The sequence below is a fragment of the Penaeus chinensis genome, chromosome 39 (assembly GCF_019202785.1).
Source record: "Penaeus chinensis breed Huanghai No. 1 chromosome 39, ASM1920278v2, whole genome shotgun sequence".
Taxonomy (NCBI): domain Eukaryota; kingdom Metazoa; phylum Arthropoda; class Malacostraca; order Decapoda; family Penaeidae; genus Penaeus; species Penaeus chinensis.
In genome coordinates this window covers 9,537,353-9,546,230 of record NC_061857.1, presented here as the reverse complement: position 1 = coordinate 9,546,230, position 8,878 = coordinate 9,537,353, and positions in this window count along the sequence as shown.

Sequence of the window (8,878 nt, the reverse complement as noted above, 5' to 3'; positions counted from 1 at the left end):
CAATGACGTGCCGATGCATGGGTGGGTAGAGGAGGGGAGGGGGGCAGCTTTCTCTTGTGTCTTACAGGGGCGAAGGGAGAGGGATGTTTTATGTTGCAACAGTTGCATAGCTGGGCTGAGCCTGGTGTCTTGATTCACTTAATCTAAATGCGATCTGGCAAATCCCAGTAAATCTACTAGAAGCTGTAGGTGGTAAAACTAATCATGCCTTAGTCTTTCTCCTTATATACATATATATATATATATATATATATATATATATATATATATATATATATAAAGAGAAATAACAAGCGAGAGAAGAGAGAGAGAGAGAGAGAGAGAGAGAGAGAGAGAGAGAGAGAGAGAGAGAGAGAGAGAGAGAGAGAGAGAGAGAGAGAGAGAGAGAGAGAGAGAGAGAGAGAGAGAGAGAGAGACAAAGTGACAGACAAAGATAGAAAGGAAGATACAGACAGATAGACAGAAATATATTGATGTCTGTATAGAATATAATGTAAATGCATATATTATATCCATATATCGTATCCATGGTTTTCTTTCCGAGTGTCTGTACTTCAGTTTCCAACTAATCATGTACATCTAGGGTATCATAACATGCTATTCCAACAAAACACATCATATTTTAGGGCACAGGAGCACTCGTGTTGTCTCAACCTTATTCCTCCTTTCTTGTCTAATCTATGCATTCTCTGATTTTTTTTTTTCCGGTTACTTCAGCTTAGTCTCTGAATTTATGAAAACCTGGGTCATCCTTTCCCTTTTTGTTTACTACCTATATATATATATATATATATATATATTTTTTTTTTTTTTTTTTTTTTTTTTTGTGTGTGTGTGAAAATATATATAAAAAAATATGATAGAAAGGGAAGTATGGACGAAAATTTTCAAATTTTAATAGCAAATATGGTTTTTAATTTTCCTCACTCTATATTTATTACCGTAATATATCTACGTCCCACACTGTCACCACATCGCCAATGCATCCCTAGCTCTCACTGGAAAAAAAATCCCTCCGTATTGTATTCCACGCCACCTTCACGATATAAAAGGGAAGAAAGAAGGAAAAGAAAAATAGAAAAAGAAAAGGAGAAACAAGAAGGGAAAAATGCCCTCTCCCTCAGGCATTCGTCAGGCTAACACTAACAAAACCCGCAGAGAATACCCTCAGCTCGGTCTCCCATCCGTCCATTCTTTCTCCACTGCTAACGGGGCTCTTCTTGCGGGGAGAATGCACCCATTGAAGCTCCTTTTGGCGCCTCTGAACGGTGAAATGCAGCGCGGTCTTCCTTCCTACTGTGTCTAAGCTTCAGGAGTTGTAAGTGTAAGTAAATTTTCTCATAAAGCTGTGGGTGCGTAATACTTGCAGCAAAAGAAAATACGTGAGTGATTTTTTAAGTATAATTTTTACTTAAATGAAGGCTCATCCCAGGCCTGAGAAATACGCTACCCACAACGTTCCCACGATGCATCTGCAACAGTATGCAACAGTATGCAACAACGGGGACTCACGGCGTAGTTGCTCCTTTTTTTCCCTCGATCGTTTTTTGCCCCCTGCCCAGGTTGCAGTTCGCGGCCATTAGGGTATGGGAACACCTACCTGCGCCCCGAAAGGAAGGCCTCTGGGCTGGCGGTGCCCTAGAGGTTCTTTGGAAGTTGCCATGTATTGTTTTTTCTGATTCTTTTTTTATCTTATTGGGATAGGGGGTGTTTATTATTTTATGGGTTTTGTTGGTAAAGTTTATTGAAAGTATGGTTTGTAAAGTGTAAAGGCATTGTATAGTTTGCGAAGAAGACTAACATGTTTTTGTTTTGTTATCACATGATTAAGAAATGTTTTCCTTTCTATCTACATTTCTTACATAGAAATCAATAACATTATCTCTTACGCTTTTGCCTCATATGCCACAGTCAGTCTCAATACCCTCAACATGGAAAAATACCATGTACATACTATATACACTCTAATAGTATAAAACTAGGGAAACTTTTCATACCGTCGTTCATACTATATTTCAAAAGGTAACCCGACCGTACTGCCTTCCCGCGGTTCATTGATAACATTGTAAGAGTAACAGCCTTATTTCTCTTCTCGCTTTGTGCACATGCCCGCTCAGATCCATCATTTCGACTGAGAGACTCACAATCTCCATTGTCCCGCCTGAAAAAGCAAGCGCTCCGAAAGAAAACGGAGTAAAGAAAACGCTGTCATGACTCGGTTCTAGATTAAGCGATCTCTATTTCCGATATGACGTGATCTACTGGCGTTGTGACAGGTAAGTTACCGTGTAGAAATGGAAAGATGTTACGTGTTCGGCTACGCTATTTCGTCGACTGTGTGTCTCATAGGGAGACATGTGGTTTGTCACTGTATAGTATAATTACATAATTTCATCGAAGTTCCAGTGAATGTCCCTTTAGAGTAGTAGCCAATGATGATAGAGTATATGTTCATGTTTCAGATGATTGTATTTTTTAAAGATAATATAACAAGTAATCAAACAAAATTAATAATAGATACGTCAATAATGAATTAAATGTATAATAACTAAGCTAAAACACATTTGAAAACCAAAACTATAACAATCAACACCTAACACCCTTCTATCGCAAGCCATGACTTCCCCTAGGCCTGCAGTACTGCAGTCTCCCACGGCAGCAGCATCTTCCCGTTTTTTATGACTCGCCGATCCCGACCTCCGTTTTTTATCAGTTTTCCCTCCCCTCTTCCGTTTTCCATACGCATATGAACGGGGGATGATGAGGACCCTCGAAAGGAAGGAGGGAGAGAGTGTAGGCGGCGGGTAATTGCAAGGAGGATAAAAGGGAGTATTGTTAAGTGTTACAACTAAGAGGTTTGGTGCCGGGGTTGTACATACGTGATATGATCTAGGGAGGGGCGCTGTTTAGTGGGTGGGCTTTTTGTGTTTGGACATTGGGAATCGTAGATATAGGTAAGGTTGGCGATCTGTTGGGGGGGGCGGTCGGTGCTGGGGGGGGGTTGAGTCCTGTGTGTTGTTGTCTGGTTTCAATGTTTATAATTATGTAGCCGCTGCGAATTCTGGTCGTGTCCGGTTGGGGCGGCAGGGGGAGGGAGGAGGGGGCCGGGGGGATGGCGGTGCGGGCGAAAGTACCTTGGTGGCTAATTGGGGGGTACTTGGGGGTTTTGGGGGGAGATAGCGGAGGGAGCAAGAAGAGGAAGAAGTAGAAGCGAGGGAAAGTAGCACAATAGTCAGACGTATGAGCGAGACCAGAGAGAGAGAGAGAAGACAGAGCGGAGAAAGAGAACGACGAGAGGGGGCGCCGACAGACGAGCGCAGCAGAACACCGAAAGAAAAAGCAAGTAGAGAGAGCGGACGCAGCCGCGCCGTACCAAGCCAAGAGCAAGGAAGGAGAAGTCGAGCCGGGTAGAGGCCGGCGGCAGGAAGCGAGGAGAGCGCAGAGAGAGCGAGATGAAGAGAGAGGAGGAGCGATCGCGCACGCGAGCGCGAAAAGCGATCGCCAAGAATTACGCGCCTCTACCTGAGCGCGCGCTACGTCGCCTCTTTCTTCCTTCTCTTCCTTCCCTAGTCGTCTCTGCTCTCTCTCTTTCTCCTTCTCTTCTCTTCTCCTCTCTCTTCTCCTCCTCTCTCTCTCTCTTCTCTCTCTCTCTCTCTCTCTCTCTCTCTCGTCTCTCTCTCTCTCTCTCCTGTCATCTCTCTCTCTCGCTCTCTCTCTATCTGTCTCCTACGTCTCTCTCTCTACTCTCTCCTCGTCTCTCTCTCTCTCTCTCTCTCTCTCTCTTCTCTATCTCTCTCTCTCTCTTCTCTTCTCTTCTCTCTCTCTCTCTCTCTTTGGTCTGTCTCTTTCTGTATTCTCTCTGTCTCTCTCTGTCTTCTGTCTCTCTGTCTCTCTGTCTCTCTCTCTCTCTCTCTCTTCTCTCTCTCCTCTCTCTCTCTCTCTCTCTCTCTCTCTCTCTCTCTCTCTATCTCTCTTGTCTCTCTCTCTCTCTTTCTCTCTCTCTCTTTCTCTCTCTCTCTCTCTCTCTTCTCTCTCTCTCTCTCTCTCTCACTCTCTCTCTCTCTCTGTCTCTCTCTCTCATCTTTCTTTCTTTATCAATTTCACTATCTGCTGTTTTTTGATTCGTTGTTATTAAACTGTAGACAGGGATTGAGACTGATAGAAAGAGAAGTCTTGGACGTAGGAGAATTGAAGAGGGTGGAACGAGTAAGGAAAATAAAAGGAGAGAGAGTTGAGATTCGATGATGAGATCCGTGATTGACGAGAGAGAGATGACTTATTGATGAGAGGATTCGATCGCGTGAGAGCTGAAGAGATGACAAGCAGACGAGAGAGAAGAGTTCCATCGCGCTGGAGAGAGAGATTGATGAGGAGGAACCTGAGTGAGATGAGTGAGAGAAAGCCGAGATGAGAGGCAGAGATAGACGAGAGAGGAGAGTTGAGAGACTGGAGATGGACGACGGAGAGAGAGATTAGATGATGATGAGATTCGAAGGAAGGTGAGATGACGAGTGGAGAGAAAGAATGAGAGAGATTGGAGATGAGTGAGATGAGAGAGTAGGAGAGAGGAGCGCGAGTGTTTGAGGAAGATTTGATGATGCTGATTCTAGAACGAGTCTGAGAGAGAGAGATTGGGAGATTGGTTTCGAGAGAGATGGAGATGTAAGGTTCAGGAGATGAGAGGAGACGCGGTCCGAGTCGTTTGAGAGAGTGAGAGATGAGAGAGATGACGAGAGGGGCTATGATTGATTGATTGGTTGAGATGAGAGAGATAGTCAGAGGAGGAGAGAGTTTGTTGGTACTGGGCGTATTTGAGTGATTGATCGTGAGATGAGAGGGAGGGAGAGAGAGACGAGGGGGGGGGGGGAGAGGAGAAGAAGAGAGAAAAAAGAAAAAAGTAACAGATGAGAATGGACGAGAAGAAGAAGAAAGGAAGATGAGAGAGGAAGGCAAGAGAGTGAGAATGAGAGTGAGAGTCGAGATGAGATCGAGAGACGAGAAGATAGACGAGAGAGGATTAGAAAGAGACGAGGGGGGAGGGGAAGAGGAAGGGGAAAAAGAGAAAGATAAAAGGGTGATGAGAATATACGAAGAAGAGAGAGAGAGAGAAGTGAGATGGTGGAGAGAGACTGGTCCTTTGAGATGAGACGAGAGATGAGAGAGAGAGAGAGATAGAGAGATTAGAGAAAAAGAGAGAGACAGAGAGATGACTGATTTCGAGAAGGACGAGGAGTTTGATGAGAGAGGAGATTGACGTATCGATAATTAGCGGATCTTTTCTCTGTTTACGAGAGTTCCTAATTTCGATTCTGAAGAGATCCGAGCAAGATGAGGAGGGACAGAGAAGAGAGGAGGAGAAGAAGAAAAATGAAAACAAGTCAAGAGAGAAGAGAGAGGAGAAAAAAGAAGAAAGAATAGAGAGAGATAAAAGCGAAGAGAGAGGATAAGAGACGGGGGGGATGGGGAGAGAAAAAGAGATGAAGAACAGAGGGACGATGGTTAAGAGAGAGAGAGACGAGACAAGTGGAGGACGATTCGATACATGAAGAGAGAGAGATCAGAAAGAGATGATTTTGAGAAAAGGGGAGAGGGGGGGGGGGGGGGAGAGAGGAAGAAGAAGAAGAAGAAGAAAATAAAGTAAGAGAAAGAGAATGAGAGAAGAAAAAGAGAAAAGAAGAGATTCGAGGAGGGAAAGCGAGAGAGGAGACCAGAGACGATAGAGAATAGAGAGCGAGATGAGTGAGAGAACCTGTGGAGATTTGAGATTGATCTGTTCGGAGATGCATCGATTGATGTGTGAGAGAGATGCTTGGATCGCGGTGAGAGAGTTGCGACTAGAGAGATGAGAGTGAGAGGGAGGAGAAGCAAGAAGAAGAAGAAAATTAAAAAAGTAAGAGAAAGAGAAGAGAGAAGAAAAAGAAAAGAAGACGAGAGGGAAAGCGAGAGAAAGAGAGGACGAGGGGGAAGAGAAGAGGAAGGAATGAAAAAGAAAGATAGTGAACGAATAAAAACGGAAGAAGAAGAGATGAGACGGAGAGAACGAGAGAGAGAAGTGAGTCGAGTGAGTGAGACGAGAGAGATTGTGGAGAGAACGAGCAGAGACCGTTGCGAAGAGAGTTGAGTTTGAGAGGGAGAGAGTGACGATCGTCTGTAGACCGATAGAGACTGACCTAGATGATTGAGGTACGAGAAGGAGTGCCCTAGGGACGAGAGCTTTTTGAGATTGAGAAGTGAGAGACTGTATGGGAGATCTTCGATGACGGAGAGACGAGAGAGAGACCGAGAGAGAAGACAGAGAGAGAGAGAGGTGGAAGAAGAAGAAAAATAAAAAAAAAGGTAAGAGAAAGACTTGAGAGAGAAGAAGAAGAAGAAGAAAGACAAAGAGAGAGACAGAAGAGGAATGCGAGAGAGAGAGAGACGAGGGGGGAGGTGTGCAGAGAGTAAAGGATTTTAGTGAAGAAGAAGACGAGAAGATTGTGTAGAGAGAGAGAGAGAGATGGTGTGACATCTGGTAGAGAATTTGGAGGAGAGATGACGAGGAGAGTTTCGAGATTGAGTGATGGAGGACGATGACGAGATTTTGGATTATTTGAGGAGGATGAGAAGAGGAGAGCCGAGAGCTGAGACGAGAGCGAGAGAGAGAGATGGTTTGAGGAAGAGATGAGAAGCAAACAGAGACACATAATAACGATAAAAAAAAACCTGCAGGCTGTTGTAATCGGTAAATGATTAGACAATGCATCTGCGGATGTTAGACATGTCAAAGGCTTGCAATGACAAAAAGACGAGTCGAGAGAGAAAAAATGTGGCAATAAAGAGTGATCATAACACTAGGTGCAGATGCATTGTAAGACCAAGAAGGGAAGGCTAGGGGGGGGAAAGGGGGAGGGGAAGGGGGCGGGGAGGGAGTAGGAGGAAGGGAAGGGAGCGGAAGGGGAGAGGTGGGGAGGGGAGGGAAGGGAAGGTGAAGGGGAGAGGTGGGAGGGCGGCACGGGGAAAAGGGGAGGGGTGGAGGGTGAGGGATAGGGAAGAAACGGGGTCGTAGTGGGAAGGAGAGGGACAGGGGATAATGACAAATGGATCCTGTCAGATTTATCGGCTTTGATAATCTATTTTATTATGTATTAACTGCAAGTGCATAGTAATCTTTATATCCTCTATTTGGATATGGGTTTTTGTTTTTTTTTAATAACAGTATTTGTCGGTAATTTTAGGAAAACTATTCTTTTATATAATGAGCATTACAGTGTGTGTTTAGAAAGTGGTTATGAACTTTGTATGCATTATTTTTTATATCACAAGATGCAAGAAATTTACATAAAATAATATAGTGATAAAAATAGAAAAAAACTGTTTAAGCAAAGAAATATAACTGTAATGTTTTTCTTTTCAATTTGAGGCTGTGAAGTAAAATTATATAATTAATTCATTAGCATATCGATACTCCTTATAACTTTTCAGTAGTATAATAATTTGGCAGTCACTGTGTTATTGTATTTGTTGTTTATTGCACTGCATTTTGCAAACGAACGGAACGCTTTGTGGAGAAGGGCATCTAATACACACACACACACATACACATACACATACACATACACATACACATACACATACACATACACATACACATACACATACACATAAACATAAACATAAACATACACACACACACACACACACACACACACACACTCACACACACACACACACACACATACACACACACACACACACACACGTGTGTGTGTGTGTGTGTGTGTGTGTGTATGTATATATATATATATATATATATATATATATGTATATATCATGTTATATATATATGTGTGTTATTATATTTATTTATATTTATTATATATATATATATATATATAAAAATATATATATAACTGCTATGACTCTATTTTTTTTAGAGGGTTGTCAATCAAAAAATATTTTAATAAAATTGCACATGAAGGGCTGTGCTATTGTGCTTACATTATTCACATATCATTTTAGCGGGTAAAAAATGCATAATCATATCAAAGCAAGACCAGTGTCTATAATCAAAATTCATGTAATCAATACTTAACTAAGTGCGGTCTTCGGACAGTGCTGGTTTGATCGAGTAGGATGCAATTTTCGTGCAGCAAATCAATTATATTGCACATTTTGCTAGTGATTGATTGAGATGGGCTTTGCTCCAAAACTGCAGCTGTAATAATGTATAGTGCACTGTTTCTATAGTGCTCTGATGGGTAGAAATTTGGGTGTAGGATTATACCTAGTTACATGATTGTCTGGACTAAATAATTAGGTCTATAGACGTGCACTTTTGGCTATTGCTGTCAGAAAAAAAAGCTAGGATGTCGCTGTTGTTCACTATCTTTTTTTGCATGGCACGGTATATGACTAGTGTACTCGGCATCACTTGTACTTGCCCAGAGGAAATTCGTACACTTTTTTTCTACAGTACGCACACCACACTCACACTTTTACATACCTCTCCCCCTCCGCACACACACACATAAATATAAACTCACTCTTTCATTAAAAATGTTCTCACACATTCCCCTCAAACCGATGATCAGAAGGTCAGCTTCAAAAAACACTCTGCCAAGGTCCATTTGTTAAATTTTTACACTAGTTATTCTCCGAGAACTTCTTTTTGCTAAATAAAATATCTTTATTTCGAATATTTCAGTATTTACCTTCAGTCTTTCGCGTATCATTTAAGGGTCTTGGAAGGGGGGGAGAAAAGAGGAGGAAAGTACGGGAGGAGAGGGGAACAGAAGAAGATAGGATACAACACAAAAAAATTAAAAAAAATTATTGAAAAGCTGCAGCAGGCGGCTGCAGACATGCAACTGCAAAGGTGATCAGACGTGTGAAGTGAAGA